At 33.7% G+C, this 17,015-nt stretch overlaps 1 pseudogene; it reads right to left on the reverse strand.

Moving 5' to 3' along the window:
- Positions 1 to 2,775: 2,775 nt before the first annotated feature.
- On the reverse strand, positions 2,776 to 3,960 carry LOC138169966 (nucleophosmin pseudogene; annotated as a pseudogene).
- Between the last annotated feature and the right edge of the window lie 13,055 nt (positions 3,961 to 17,015).

Below are 17,015 nucleotides of genomic sequence, written 5' to 3' on the forward strand. Positions count from 1 at the left end.
CTAACTAACTGGGAAAACATCAATTGCTCATTGCTGGGTTGAGCTAATATAATAAAAGTGAAAATTTTACCTAAATTAAATTACATACTTAGTGGCATACCAATCAATTTACCAAAAAAAAAAAAAATTGCTTTATGGACTAGAAAAAAATAGTAACAAAATTCACTTGGAAGAACAAAAGTTCTAGAATATCAATGGAATTAATGAAAAGAAATGCTATGGAAGGTGATCTAGCTATACCAGATTTTAATCTATACTATAAAGCAGCATTGATCAAAACTACTTGATACTGGATGAGGAATAGAATAGTGGATCAATGGCATAGACAGGGAACACAATACTCAGAAGTCAATGATTATATTAATCTACTGTTTGATAAACACAAAGACCACAGTTTTGGGGATAAGACCTCTCTATTTGACAAAAAATTCTAGGAAAACTGGAATACAGAATGCCAGAAACTGAGCATAGGCCATTATCTAACACCATATATGAAAATCAAGTCTAAATGGGTGCATGCTCTAGGTATAAATGTGATACTGTAAGCGATTTTGGAAAGTAAGGAGTAATTTACCTTTCCGATTTATGGAGATGGGAAGACTTTATGATCAAACAAGAATTAGAAAGCATTATAAAATGTGAAATGGACAATTTTGATTACATTAAATTGAAAAACTTCTGTACAAACAAAGCCAATGTAACCAAGATTAGGAGGGATGTGGAAAGTTGGGGAAAAAAATTAAAACCAACATCTCTGATAATGGCTTTATTTCTAAAATATATAGTTAATTGAGTCAAATTTATAAGAATACAAGTCATTCCCCAATTGTTAAATGGTCAAAGGATATGAACAAGCAGTTTTCATAGGAAGAAATTAAGATAGGGGCGGCCAGGTGGCTCAGTGAGTAAGAGCACCGGCCCCAGAGTCAGGATGGCCTGGGATCAAATCTGAGCTCTGATACTTAGCACCACACACAGAAATAGCTGGCCGTGTAAGCTTGAGCAAGTTACTTAACCCCGATTGCTTTTTAAAAAAAAAAGGAATTAAGATATCTATAGGCATATGAAAAAATCTTAATCACTATTGATTAGAGAAATGCAAATCAAAACAGCTCTGAGTTACCATATCTCACTGGTCAGATTGGCTAAGATGACAAATTCTGGAGAAGATGTGGTTAAATTGGAACACTAATGCATTGTTGCTGGAGTTGTGAACATTCTGGAGAGCAATCTGAAGCTATGTCCAAAGGGCTTAAATAATTTCATGCCCTTTGACTCAGCAATACCTGTTCTATGTTTGTATCCCAAAGAGATCATAGAAATGGGATATGTACCAAAATATTTATAGCAGCTATTTTTGTGGTGGCTAAGAATTGGAAATTAAGGAGATGTGCATCAATTGGGGAATGGCTAAATAAGTTGTGATATATGAATGTAATGGAATACTATTGTGGTATAAGAAGTTAGGAGCAGACAGACTTCATATTTACCTGGAAAAGTTTATATGAAATGATGCTGAGTAGGAAGAGCAGAACAAGGAGAAATTTGTACACAATTACAGACACAACTTATGTGTGATGACTAACTTTGATAGACTGGACACTTCTCAGTAATGCAGGATTTTAAGTCTACTCCAAAAGACTCATGATGGAGAGAGATGTCTACATTCAGAGAAAGAACTAGAAAGAAAACAGTTTGAATGCAGATTGAAGCAAACTACCTGCTGTATGTTTTTTTCTTCTTTGGTTTTGTTTCCTGTTTCCCATTGTTCCTTCCATCTGATACAATCCTTCTTTGTAACCTGACTAATGTATAATGTGAAACAATTTGCAGATACTATACTTGATTTTATGCCACCATCGGGGTGAAGGGGGAGAAAATTTGAAACTCAGAGAATTTTAGAATTGAATCCTGTACACTAAAACTAACCAAATAAATTAATAAAAACCAAAAAAATTAAAAACAAAACTAATTATCAGACCTTATCTAGTCTGGAAATGAAGAAAAGAATGCATGACATTGGATATTCAGGCTTCGAGGCTCCTGGGTACACTAGGACATCTAATAAAGCTATTTCATGTTTATTGTTTGTTTGTTTTTAACATTCAGGATGAAAACCTCCATTAAATGTAGAAGTTTTTCATTAAATTTAAAGAAAAAGTAAATATTCTTCTAATTAATTAGAGCTATCTAAACACCAATTCTCACATTTTTAGATAAGCTCCTTTGTGTGGTAAAGAGGCTAGAACCCTGAGTTGGACTCTGGAAAACATGAATTTGAATCCTACCTCATATACTTATTGGCTATATTGCCTTGGAGAAATTAATTAACATCTCATACCTTTATTTTCTTCTTCTGTAAAATGTGAATGGTGGCATAAGCCTAACAGGTCGTTATTAAGATTAAATGAAATGATATGTTAAAAGTTTTATGATTTTTTAACTGCTATATGAACAGTTGGTGTAACCTATTAACTATTGTTATCAATAATGCCACATAAAATGTTTAATATGTTTATTTTACTTGGTAAAATGAAAATTCTCTTTCCTGAATAAATATCAATTGATGTAGTCTCAAATTTGGAGTTGGAATTAGCATTTTGGGCTATATAGCACCAACCATTCATTTTACATGAGGGGAAATTGAGAATGAAAGAAGCTCAGTAAGACTCCCAAAGTCACACATATAAGGGAGAACTGTAACTGGAACCCAGTTCTTCCCCAAACCAATTCAGTTTACCTTCCACTGCACCATGCTGGCTACACAGAAATTAATTTCTTTTTTTTTTCTTTATTAAAGTACTGAATTTATTTCACATGTATACTTTGTCTCCCCATAATTTCCATTTGTCTGACCAGCACTGCTACTATGTCCTATCATAACATTCCATACATACTTAAATGAAGCAAAGGGTGGAGTTCCATCTTTGAAAACTAAACAGGCATTTTAGACAATACATCCTTGGCTAAATAATCTGGATGATATTTATCAAATACGGTAGGGAAAATTATAACTCTGCATTATAAAAAGGACAGCCAGATATCAGCTGTTACAGAAATAAGATGGAAAAATAAAAAAAAAAAACTGTTCAAACTTATTTTCTTAAAGAGATTTCCTCCACAGCCAGAGATCTTGAATAGCCTCCTGATCAGACATCCGAAAGCAATTCTTTACATAGTTGATGAATTTGCCTTCCAGTTTTGGGAGGGAACCACCTTTTTCAATGCTTGCCTGCATTTTCGCTTTAATATCTTCAAGAGAAGTGGGTCCTTTGGGAGTCTTGTCAGTCTTGCTTTGTAAAGGATTCTGGACCTTTTGATTTTGGTGTGGATGGCTTCGAATGTTTTCCATTCTGGTTTGATTTTTGTGCATTTTTTGCTGCAGCATCATGAACAGATTTCTTCACTGGAAGGGTCTTTTCTTCACTTTCTTCATCTTCAAAGCTTTCATCATCATCTTCATCTTCTTCAGACAGTTTGACCTTTTTCTTTGGAACCTTGCTACCAAATCCAGGAGCAGATCGTTTGCCAGACATATTTAATAGTTTCATATTGTCTTCCTCTTAATCATCTGATTATGCATCTTCCTCCAGTGCTACTAGGTGCTGGCCACTCACATGTACAGGCCCTGAACCACATTTCAACCGCAAAACTACTGGTGGTGTAATCTCAAAGGCACCTAGTGAAATTGTAGGCAGAACAGAAATTTTCAAAAATGCCAGCATTATTTTAATCGGATTGCCTTCATAGTTCAGTGCTTCTGCTTCAACAATATGCAATTCGTCCTTTGCACCAGCCCCTAAACTCACAGTCCTCAATGACAAGTGGTGCTCATTTTCATAATTTTCTACTTTAAAATGATAATCTTTGTCAGCCTTTAGTTCACAGCCAAAGAGGAAATTCTGAGGCCGGAGGGGACTCATCTCCATTTCCATTGAGTCCTCCATTTGAGCAGTGATACTGAGGAAAGCAGAGCTGTGTGAAGAGGGGAATGACTAGGCAGATGGGGCCAGAAATTAATTTCTTAATTTTATCAATGAATATGTTATTTTCGTCTTGTTTATGTATACACCATAAATAATCTGAATATTTCCCCTTATTTTGAAGCTAGAATGAAACTGCTGTATTTTTATCTTAATTCTTTACTCTAAACTCATTTTATTTTTCATCATTCAAAAATTAGGAATAAAATGTAATTTTAAGAAATTCTATTTCCCTTATATTGAAGATTATAAGTACAATTGCTGCTTCAAAAATCATTTGCTGACCCCTTAACATGTATTTTTGCAACCAAATAAAAGTCCAAGATCTCAGCATGAATGAATACCTAGTTACATGGCTACCCTCTTTGCTCTATCTGATGAAGCTTTTGACATTTTTAATCTTATCAATATAGTATGCAAATCTGCTAATAGAAATCAATTTAACAAGGTGACAAGGTATTCAACTGCAGAAAATTTTTCAGTGTCTCTTTTCACTTTGACATTTTCTTAACCAAAGATGAAGATTCACATACTTTTTCCTTATTTATTTTAAGAAATGGAAAATACTTTCCTTGTCTGATTGTATTATTAAGTATGCTTTGGAAAATACTGGGAAAGGAATACAAATATAGTAACTAGATGCACTCAGTTCATTGAGGTTAAAATGGTAATATATGATAGAAATAACTTTAAATAACTAATACCTTTAAAATATAGTGATTGAACTATAACTTGGTGTAATGAAAAGGCTATTAAACTTAATTTTAAAAGACATGAATTTGAAATTTTATTCTATTTAACATGGTAAAACCCACTAGTCCAAAGTCTTAATTTAATCACATATAGAATGAAGGAATTAAGGTAGTTTACTTCAGAAGGCACTTTCAGGTGTAACTGTGACTATATAAAATTAAAAGAAGATTAAAACATAATTTTAAAACAAACTTCAGGATACATTGACAAGCGCACCTAAAGGAACTTATGTGTGTTTTGAGGACTCCAGAATGAATGATCATGACCTTGTTATTATTGAAAATGTTTATAATAACAATCTTCATAATACTAATGCATTGTTGGTGGAGCTGTAAACTGATCCAATTATTTTGGAGAGCAAATCAGAATTAAATCCAAAGGGCTATAAAATTGTGCAAACCTTTAATCCTGCAATACAACTACTACATCTACATCCCAAAGAGATCATTAAAAAAAGGGTAAAAGCACCGCCAATAAAAATATTAATAGAATCTTTTTTGTGTTGTAAAAAAAATGGGAATTTGATGATATTTGCATTGATTGGGGAATGGCTGATTAAGCTGTGGTATCAATTTGATGAAATTCTCTTGTGCATTAAGAAATGGTGAGCAGATGTATTTCACAAAAAACGGGAAAGACTTACATGAAATGAAGCAGAGTGAGTAAGCAAAATCAGGAGAACACAGTACACAGTAATAGAAAAAGTGCAAATGATAGCTGTGAGAGACTTAGCTCTTCTCAGAAATACAATAATACAAGACAATTCAAAAGACTTGGGATGGAGAATGCTATCCCATACAGAGAAACAACTGTGGGTTTGAATGCAGATCAAAGCAAATTATTTTTCACCTTTTTTCTTTCTCAGGGATTTTTCTTTTTGTTCTACATTTCTTTCACAATATGACTAATGTCAGAATATATTTAACATTATTTTCAATATATAACTTTATTTATTTTTCTAATGTTTTATTAACTTCTGATTTACATCATTCGTTTCAGCCAGATTTTTAGTTACAAATTTTCTCCCCATTTTTCCCCTACCCACCGCCCCAAAATAGCAGTCCCACAGGATATCCCCTCCTCCAAACTGCTCTCTCCCATATTTTCTCCCATACCCCTTTCAACTTTTCCAGCAGATCTCTAGGCCTCAGTGCCTGTATATCGTATTTCCCAATTACATGTAAGATGGTATTAATAATAGTATACACACACACACACACACACACACACACACACATATATATATATATGTATATTTGAATATTTTATTTAAAACTTTCAATTCCAGATTCATTCCCTTTATTCCTTGTCACCCACCCTAACTGGGAAGATAAGCAGTTCAGTATTGGTTGTACATGGGTGGCTAATGCAAAACAATAACATAGTAGATATATTGTAAAAGACTGACTATATTTCCCTCCCTCCTACCCCACTTCCCACTTGTTCTATTCTTTAGTTTGATCCTATCCATTTTCAAAAGTGGGTGCTTGCAACTTCCATCCCCCCCCCCCCAGCCTGCCCTACCTTCGATCATCCCTACTCTCATCGCCTTCCCCCCCTCCATTCTCCTGGAGGGTGAGATACCTATTTAGTGTGTATTTCACCCCTTCTTCAAGCGAGATTCAATGGGAATAAGTTTGACACATTCCCTTGTGCCTTCCTAACCTTCCCCTCCATTGTAACCATTTTCCCTTGCCTCTTCTGTATGAGATAGTTTACCCCAATCTGTCTCTCCCCTTCTCCTCTCATTATTCCTCTCACCTCTTAATTTCACCTTTTAAGTATCATCCCTTCCTGTTAAATTGGTTCTGTGCCCTCTATTTATGTATACCTGCAAACATATATACACACATTCACATATGTATTCATATGCCCATATACTCTCATATATAGACAAATATATATGTGTATATATAGACAAATATATGTGTATATATATATATGTAGACAAATATATATGTGTATATATGTAGACAAATATATATGTGTATATATATAGACAAATATATATATATATATATATATATAGCTAATCCCTTCAACTACTGAGAAAAGCTTCATAAGTTACAATTATTGTTTTTCCATGTAGAAATGTTAATAGTTAAACTTACATAAGTTCCTTATGTTTTCTTTTCCCTGCTTACCTTCTCATGCTTCTTGTATTTGAATGTCAAATTTTCTGTTCAACTCTGTTTTTTCAGCAAGAATGCTTGAAAGTCCTCTATTCCACTGAATGACCATAGTTTCCCCTGAAACATAATACTCAGTTTTGCTGGGTAGGTGACTCATGATTTTAATCCCAGCTCCTTTGACCTCCAGAATAACATATTCCAAGCGCTTCAATCCCTTAGTGTAGAAGCTGCCAGATCCTGAGTTATTCTGATTGTGCTTCCACAATATTCAAATTGTTTCTTCCTGGCTGGTTGTAATGTTCTCTTCTTCTTCTGGGAATTCCAGAACCTGGCTATAATATTCCTAGGAGTTTTCTTTTGGGATCTTTTTCAGAAGGTGATCAGTGGATTCTTTCAACCTCTATTTTGCCTTCTGGTACTAAAACATTAAGGTAGTTTTCTTTGAGGACTTCCTGGGGGATGATTTCTAGTTTCTTACTTTGGTCATGGCTTTTAGGTAGTCCAATATTTTTAAAATTATCTCTCCTGGATCTATTTTCCAGGTCAGTGGTTTTTCTCATGAGATATTTCACATTGCCTTCTATTCTTTCATTTGTTTATATCAGTTTAACAGCATCTTCATTTCTCATAAAGTCATTAGCTTCAATTTGCTCCAATCTAATTCTGTAGCAGTGATTCTCCTCATTGAGCTTTTGAGATTCATTTTCCATCTGGCAAATTCGGCTTTTTAAGGCATTCTTCTCCTCATTGCCTTTTTGAGCATCATTTGCCATTTGAGTCAGTCTGTTTTTTAAAGCATTATTTTCCTCAGTCAGGCTGTTGACTGTCATTTCATAATTTTCTTGCATTGTTCTCATTTCTCTTCCCAATTTTTCCTCTACTTCTGTTATCTGCTTCTTAAGGTCCTCTCTGGTCTGTAACCAGCTCTTATTTTCCTTTGAAGCTTTTGGTGCAGGAGATCTGACTTCACTGTTTTTCTCCTGTTCCATGCTTTGCTCCTTTTTGTCCCCAAAATAGGAGGGTAATGTTGGAATCTTCTGTCTACTTTGTTTCCTTTGCCTGGTCATGTGGCCCCTCAGTCACTCGGCCCCTGGGCTTTTTGCCACAGTAGGACGCTGCCACCAGACAGGAGAGCTTTCATCCCAAATGCTGGGGTTTTCTCAGCTGCCATAGGTATTAGATGGGTGCCCTCTCTGAGGTCTCCACAGGCTCTGAAAAGCTGGAAACACACCCCAGGACCTCCACCCTAGACTGCAATCCAGATCTATGCAGGTTAAAGCAAGAGCGATTACCCTTCAGACTGGTGCTTAATCCCCCAACACTCTGCAGGCCAGGAGCTGAAGCTGCCAGATGGTGCTGTCTGGCTGTGCCGGCATCTCTGTGGCTTCTTGCTCCAGGGAATAAAGCAAAGCATTCCCACTTACTGGTCCCAAAGCCCAGACTGCACTGGCCTCTCACTTTGTCCTTTGAAACTATGTGTTGATAAATATGGAAACTGCTACTGCTGCTGCTGATCTGGAGTCCCTCTGGCAAGTGTCTGGTCAGACCCACCCTGGGGCTAAATCCTAGGTGTGGGGCTCAGTTCCCAAGAGGGCTGCTCTCGATTCCTGCCCGGCTGTTCTCAGCAGGAGGTTAGCTTCTCTGTTTCATTTTGCGGGTTCTGCAGCTCCAAGGTTTGTTTAGAGTCCCCTTTTTTACATGGATTGGGGAAGGTGGAAGCCGGAGCCACGGAAGGTCATGCTTCTACTCTGCCATCTTGGCTCCACCCCCTCCATATAGAACTTTAAAATATTCATATCATCTAGATTGTGTACATGCAATATCAACCAGTATCCCACTGGATTTTATAAACTGACATCAAAATGAGCAAGAAAAATGGGAAATAAAAATATCCTTTTTTTTAAAAAAGCTTTACTAAAAATACTGATAAAGAAGCGACTAAACTTCATATGAATTAAGAAGTATTTTATAATATCATGGATTCATCTATTTTCAATGATATTCATTTATTGCTTCAAAAAGTATCCAATTTTCCTAAAAGAATAGTTACTATCAAAAGATATCCTTATTCCTGATGGAAAAAATAATTTTGAACCAATAATGTTTGAGGAAGATTTTATATATATGTGTGTGTGTGTATTCATATATGGATATATTTCTGCCAAATATTGTGAAAAATTAGTGTAGAATTTTGCCATTTTGTTGATATGAAAGTATTTATTTTCTTGCCATCGCAGAAGCATATGTTCTTTCCCTCTATACACCTATATTCAACTTCATCACTCTAAACAGATATATGTTTTTGTGGAAATTTGTATTTTGATATAGCTAAATATGAAAAGGCTAATAAAAGAACAAAAAAAACAGATGACAATTCTTGTGGTTACCTGCTTACAACGGACATATTTTTTTTTCAATTTCTTTGACTTCCCAGGACATTATTCTGTGATACCTCTTCCCTCAAATAAATGCAAAAAGAACATTTTATATTGAATGAAATGAATTTATTCTCCACTGTGTATAGTACCTTTTTTAAATTTCAAGAACTTGCCTCCATTTTCCCTGCTGTCCATAGCTTTTTTTGGCTGTCTCTAAAGTTGTTGTGGAGACAATATTTTCCACAGTAGTGAAAAATTGCAGAAGACTTCTCTCAAGAAATCTTTTATGTCCACCTCTGTGAAAATGAGAGGAAAGCCAAAACTGTTTTCTTTTGCTTCTTGTTTGCATATGCACACCCTGCTGAAAACATTTTACAGAAAACAATATACCAGTGGTGGTGAAGGAAATTACATTATAACCTTTTCTCCAAATGGAAGTCAGATCATTAAACCAGGCTATATCTATCTTGCTACCCAAGAATATCATTTCATTTTTTCAGTCTTCTTCCCCATTGCAAGTTTTACTCTAGACCTTCTATATCTCATTTATTTTTATTGTGAATTTTCCCTTGAACTGGAATAATATTTTCAAAATATTATCAGTTGAGTTGATCAGACATTATATTTTTTCCTTGAAGAAAACTTATGATAACTTGGCAAAGTTATTAAACAAAAATCTATTACATTTTTAATCATAGTAATTAACTTCATTCATTTTGGATCATGTATATTTACATAAAATGTTCTTTGTTTATTTTTGTGTCTCATACTTCAAGGGATCTAGGACTAAATGCCCTGATGTTGATTATCAGCCCAGATCTTTAACAAGGCAAATGGGCATCTTTTGCTAATGGTTGGTGGATCTTGCCATCAAAAAGTTTTCTCATGTACTCTATATAAAATCTATTCTCTAAATTCAGTTACCTGGTATTTAGACATGTTTTCAAAGAATTGCTTAGACTGATTCAAGAATTTTTTGAATTTTTCTGTTTTCAACTTTTGAATCAAGCTAAAAGAAGACACTGTATACAACTTGATATTATATTTGGCCTAAGGGGTCTGAATCAACTAATAAAAAAGATGGCCCCCAATGCTTCAGCCATCATGTTGTCTACTGCAGTCAAGAAGTAAAAAAAAATGAATCAGCTTCTCTACTCAAGAAATTTATATTGTCTTGGTGTATACAGCATTTATATGTTTAACATATATGTATATATACATATATATATTTGAAGATAAGAGAAGATATAGAAATCTTCAGTAATAAAAAGATGGGATTTTGCAAAACATTTAAAAATTCTGCAAAGCCTTCTTTCCACAGGGGAAAATAAAACAACTATATTTTTCTTCAATTCTCAAAAACATCTACAGGGTAAATATGATTGGAAACATTCAATGAATCATGGATTACCAGAAATGGAAAAGAATTTTGAAATCTCTCCCTTGAATGGATGTGGCCAGCAGAGTTACAGGGGCCTGCTCAAAGTAACTTATTAAATTATTAGCACAGCCAGATGGGAGGTGGGGTGAGGGTATGCCAAATAACATTGGTTTTTTTGTTCCCTATTGCCAGGGCAGAGGGAACTTTTCCCCTTATTTCATAACAAAATGCACATTCAGCTTTCTCCTGAAAGTGTTCATTCTGATTGAATGCATATTTTAATTTCCACAGGATCAAAATATTATTATTTGCCATACTACAAGGTCTGTCCATTTCATCCATGAATGTTTTAGAATTCTGTGGTCACAAAACTACAGTATTATTTTATCTTTTTCTTCTCACCATGCTCTACTTTTAGTCTTGATCAGGTATCTTGGTTTCAAAACCTTTAAAGTAAACAGTCAGAGTTTAGTGAAGGGTATATTTGTAATAGACATTTGACAAGCAAACATAAATATTCTGATGTCAAGCGATGAAAAAATTATGCGGCAGAGACTAGTAAAGCAATGTCTCATCTTTATGAAGTTTTCAGGATGATGTATTATCATTGAAAACAGTTATGATGCCAAGTTTTTCTGTTTTCAAATGCATCTCAGCTTGTCAGATCAACTTTAGAAATGAAGGTGAAGAACAGAGAGAGAATAAAAGAAAATTCTAGGAGAAAGATAATAATGGCAGCACTTAACTCATAAATAAGATTGATTAGAATAATTTGTGTCTATCCTTTGTTGTTCTTATTGTTCATGGCGAAATGTACAGAAAGGGAAATTTGACAATGATATGCTGCAGGGCTTTGTTTGATACACTTCTGAGACTTTAAGCTGAATACACCAGAATGTCTCCAAGAATGACATATCTTTTTTTTTTTAATTTGTCACTACCACTTACATTAAATTTATCATACTGTTAATTAGAACTTTTTCCCTGGTACTTAAATTCCTTGATATTCTTTCTCTTCTACATTCCTGACTATGACCATGCACTACCAAAACCTAAATATCTCAATGTACTTTTACCCATTATGAACATGTTTTATAGGGTAAATGAAATACCACTATCGAGAAACTTTGTTAGCTGAATTCAGAAAGAGGGTGTTAAGTATCTACTGTGTGCAATTTTAGTGTGATAGATAGTAGGAAAGCACAAAGGCACAATCTACCTGCTATTCCCTAATGCCAGAAACAGATTTAAAAAATAACATGGTCTAAGCTCCCAAAAAGCTTAGACTACAGTAATTACTGTAAGTCTCTAACATATACCATATAACTAATCCTAATTAGAATTACATTAATGCATTGAAGGTGTAAAAATAAAATGGCAAGAAAAAATTATAGAGTAAAAACTCTTTCAGCTTAGATTTAGAAGATTTATTTTTTTTCTTATTGAAAGAAATGAATATTACCAGATTAAATGAATGGTACCAACATAAAAGCAAAGACTTAAATGGGAAAGAATAGCAAGAAGAAAAGAATGATATTTGGTGACAATGGCATGGAGAGTTGGAAACACCTCCTGGTCTCTTCACTATCCTTGTTTTTGCATAAGAAAAGGAAGTTTTCCTGAGTTATGGAACAGTACCAGATATTTGAAGGCATATGATTCATGTGGATTTATCTTAACTATGTTAGGTATATTTTCTGTCATAACTGCTGGGCTGAATTTACCTGAATACAGTTGGAAGTGGTTACTATGGAAATAACTTCAGATTTTTAAATGAGGAATCAATGAAGAATCATTCAAATATCATTTATGAAAATAAAATGAAATAGCCCTGTAGAAGCTGTCACATAGAATCCCATGTTTCAAAGAGAATTCTTTATATTATGCTCATAATTGAAAAAAATTAAAAATTTTTAGGGAATTTTAGCTGTTTAACTCCAATTCATAAATGTGGACTTGAAGAAAACAAGCTATCCATATATCATAATGACATTTACTAAGGTGTAGAAAATTCAAAATTACAATAAAATTTGGCCACATATAAGGTATACTAGAAGGCAGTAAATGAAAGATTGGTTGTTCAGAAGAGAAGAACTAAGTGTTTCAATCCAGAATGGAACTATTTGCAAAATCAATCTAGGCCTACCTGGAAATGAATGTGGGGATCTAGTAACATTTCTTTTTGTTTTAATCTTTATTTGTTATATTGATCATTTATTTATTTATTATATATTAAAATGATTTTTGACATTTATTTTGAAAAAAAAAAGTTTCCAATTCTCTCCCTCTCCCCCTCCCATTTAGAGATCAAACAATTTGATGGACTTTATACATGTGCAGTGAGGGAAATTATTCCCATATTACACATATGAAAGAAAACAGATAAAGAAAAAAAAAGTGAAAAAAATAAAGTAAAAATAGCATGATTTCATCTTTATTCAACATTTTCCCCCTCTGGAAGTAAAAAGCATTTTTCTTCATAAGTTCCTTGGAATACACACACACACACACACACACACACACACACACACACACACATATATATATATATATAAATGTTTGAGTACACACACACACACATATATACATATATATATATACACTCCCCCCCACACACATATATATGTGTGTGTGTGTGTGTGTGTGTGTGTGTGTGTATTCTGAGTTAGTATCTTCCTTTGTGGGCTCACTTGTGATTCCCTGGTCAAGATTCTGAGTGGCTATATGTTCAGAGCTCCCTGACTACTCAGATATAAAGAATCTCTCAATCTACGAATGTATGTGAAGTGAATAGTTGATTCAGGCAATCAAAGCCCTGTCTATTGGTCTTTATTTCTCTGCTTGTTTTTTCTCTGTATTTTCTCTGTTTTTTTTTTCTCTGAAGTTCAGGGTGCTGACTTCTCCTGTAAGCTAGTAAATGAAATTTAAAAAGATTGTTTACCGCTTATACATCTCTCTTTCCTAGTAAAGCAAATCTAAGAACCTGTACTAGCAGTCATACTGGACATGACAGTGTGGTTGCCCCTTTGCTAGTATAAAAATATAAATGAATGTAGTAAAATTGTTAATTTCCATCCTATAATGCTGTTTCCTGTTATGTCTGTCATAAAATTTCCCCTTATCCATAGCTCTGACAGGTAAACTATTCAATCTACTATTTTGCTTACATTATCATCCTTTATGTCTATGTCAAGTACCCATTTTGACTGTAACTCAGCATATCTATTAAAATTTGGTATCTATGAAGTTTCTGCCAATTTGCTTTTCTGTGCTCTCTGTACTTTTTTTTCAAGTAGTGAGCTCTTGTCTCAAAGGTTTGGATATTTGGATTTCTCCAACAGTAGATTACTATTTTCAATTACTACTATAATATCTGTACAAAATCTATTCCACTGACTTCAGGCTGCTTTGATTGTTACTGCTTTTCAATAGAGTTTGAGATCTGCTGTTCTCATATAATGATCTCATCATACTTCAAATTTTATTTATTTAATTTCCTTGATAGTCTCTAGCTTTTGTTCTTCCAAGGTAATTTTGTTATTGTTTTTTTTTTATAGATCAGTAAAATAATTTAACATAGTTTGAATGGAATGGCACTGAAAAAGTAAACTATTTTAGTTATAATTGTTGTGTTAATTTTGTTGGCTTGGTCTGCCTATAAGTCATTAATCTTTTCTTCCTAATGTTTAGATCGTTTTTGTTTGATTTTGTTGTACATATCTGTCTATATCTACATAGATACAGTGCATGTTTATGAAGGTATGTATGTGTGTAGGCATATACATACACACAGAGAAATATACATGTAAATAGAAATGCTAATGTTTTTGAATGTTTATTTTACATTTTGCAACTTTGCTGAGGTTGCTAATCATTTCAACTAGCTTTGTTATTATAACTGATTCTTGAGAATACTCTAAGTATACTTTATCTAAGTAAAACATTATCAGCAAAGAGTGATAATTTTGTTTCTTCAGTGCCTATTCTAAATCCTTCATTTTGTTTTTTCATCTCATGGCTATAGCTAGTCTTTCCACTAAAATATTGAGTAATAGTAGTGATAATGGGCATCCTTGGTTAACTCCTGATGTTACTGGGAAACTTTTAAATTTATCCCCATCAGAGAGAGTGTTTGGTGATGGTTATAGATGGAAACAACTTATCATAGTAATTGTAAGAAAAACCCCATTTAATCTTATGCTTTTTGATGTTTTTAAAATAAATCAGTGTTTTATTTCATCACAAGCATTTTCTGCATCTATTGAGATAACCACATGATTTCTGTTGGTTTTCTTATTTATATTGTGAATTATGCAGATAATTTTCCTAATATTAACCTATCCCTGCATTTCTGGTATAACTCCCAACTTCTCATAGATTCATGTGACATATAGCTATAATTATTTTATTTTAATTATTTAAAAATATTCATTATTATTATTGTTCATTAGGGAAATTGGACTATAGATTTCTTTTTCTGATTTTACTCTTTCTTGTTTAGATACCACATTTGTGTTGTAAAAAGAATTTGGGGAAGTTCTTTCATTGTCTATTTTCCCCAATAGTTTATATAGCATTAGAAATAATTCCTTAAATATTATGTGGAAATAACATGTGAATCAATCTGACCTTAGATTTTTTTTTCTGGGAATTTTACTGGGATGTCTTGTTTAATTATATTTTCTAAGAAGGGATTATTTAAATATTCTCTTGCCTCTTCTGTTTATCTTGTAAATTTATATATTTTATCATCCATTTTCTACATGTTTTTACATTTATAGGCATATTTTTATCTAAATACTTTCTTAAATTTATTTCTAATTATTCATATTTTTCATTCTTTATGCCAGTAAATTGATTTTATTCCTTCTTTTATTAAGGAAATTAGCCAATATTATATATACATATATGCACATATACATACATGTGCGTATACATATATGTATACACAAAAATATGTATATATACATATATGTATACACACACACATATATATTTGCTTTTCTTGTTAAATCACCTCCAACTTTTCCTTATTCTTTTAATGCTTTTTTTCATGTTTCAAATGCTTTAACTTCTTATTTACATCATTAATTTTCTCCCCGTTTTTCCCATACCCCAAACCCCAAAATAGCAATCTCACAGGATATAGCTTCCTCCAATCTGCTCGCTACCATATCTTCTTCCATACCCCAGTCAACTTTTTCAGTAAGGAATGGTGTATCTCTATGCCCCAGTGCCAGTATATCTTATTTCCCAATTACATGTAAAATAGTATTAATAATGGTGTGTGTGTGTGTGTTTGTAATTTTAAACTTTTGATTTTAAAACTTTGAATTCCAGATTCATTCCCTTCCTCCCTTGTCACCCACAGTTACTGGGAGGATAAGCAGTTCAGTATAGTTTGTACATGTGTAGCTAATGCAAAACATTAACATAGAAGATATATTGTAAAAGACTGACTAAATTTCCCTCCCTCCTATCCCACCATCCGCTTGTTCTATTCTCTATTTTGATCCCGTCCCTTTTCAAAAGTGAGTACTTCCAACTTTCTTCCTCCCCCCCCAGCCTACCCTCCCTTCCATCATCCCCCCTTTTATCGTCTCCCCCTCTATTCTCCTGTAGGATGAGATACCCTATTTATTGTATATGCCATTCCCTCCCCGAGCCAAATTCAATGAGAATAAGTCTAACCCATTCCCTTTTGACTTCCTATTTTTCCCCTCCATTGTAATCATTTACCCTTTGCCTCTCCTATATGAAATAGTTTACTCCATTCTGTCTCTCTCCATCTCCTCTCATTTTATTCCTTTCTCACCCCTTAATTTCCACTTTTAAGTGTCATCCCTTCCTAATAATTGGTCCTGTGCACTCTATGTATACCTATAAACATATATACACACATTCACATAAGTATTCATATGCTGTTATACCCTCCAATATAGACACACACACACATATTCCCTTGAACCATTTTCATATTGAGAAAAGTTTCATCAGTTACAATTATTGTTTTTCCATGTAGGAATGTTAATAGCGCAACTTTGATAAGTGGCTAATGATTTCTTTTCCCTTTTTACATTCTCAAGCTTCTCTTGCTTTGTGTATCTGAATGTCAAATTTTCTATTCAACTCTGGTTTTTTCATTAAGAATACTTGAAAGTCCTCTATTCTACTGAATGACCATATGTAATGGGAATGCAAATTTGGAAGATCTTCCCTGCCCCTAGGTTAAAGTGCACCTGAAGCCTGGGGTGGGAGGCTTGTTTTTCAGTAGATACTTTTTGATTGGCCAATGGGTCAATAAGGTTGTTACATTCTCTGAGCCAGGAGAAGGCTATATAAGCCCTGATGTGAGGCTTTGTTTTGGGGGCTCACTTGGAGAAGTGTT

This window comes from Petaurus breviceps, unplaced genomic scaffold, assembly GCF_028583685.1.
Source record: "Petaurus breviceps papuanus isolate PSGF00001 unplaced genomic scaffold, PetGlider_PUasm1.0 38, whole genome shotgun sequence".
Classification (NCBI taxonomy): Eukaryota; Metazoa; Chordata; class Mammalia; order Diprotodontia; family Petauridae; genus Petaurus; species Petaurus breviceps.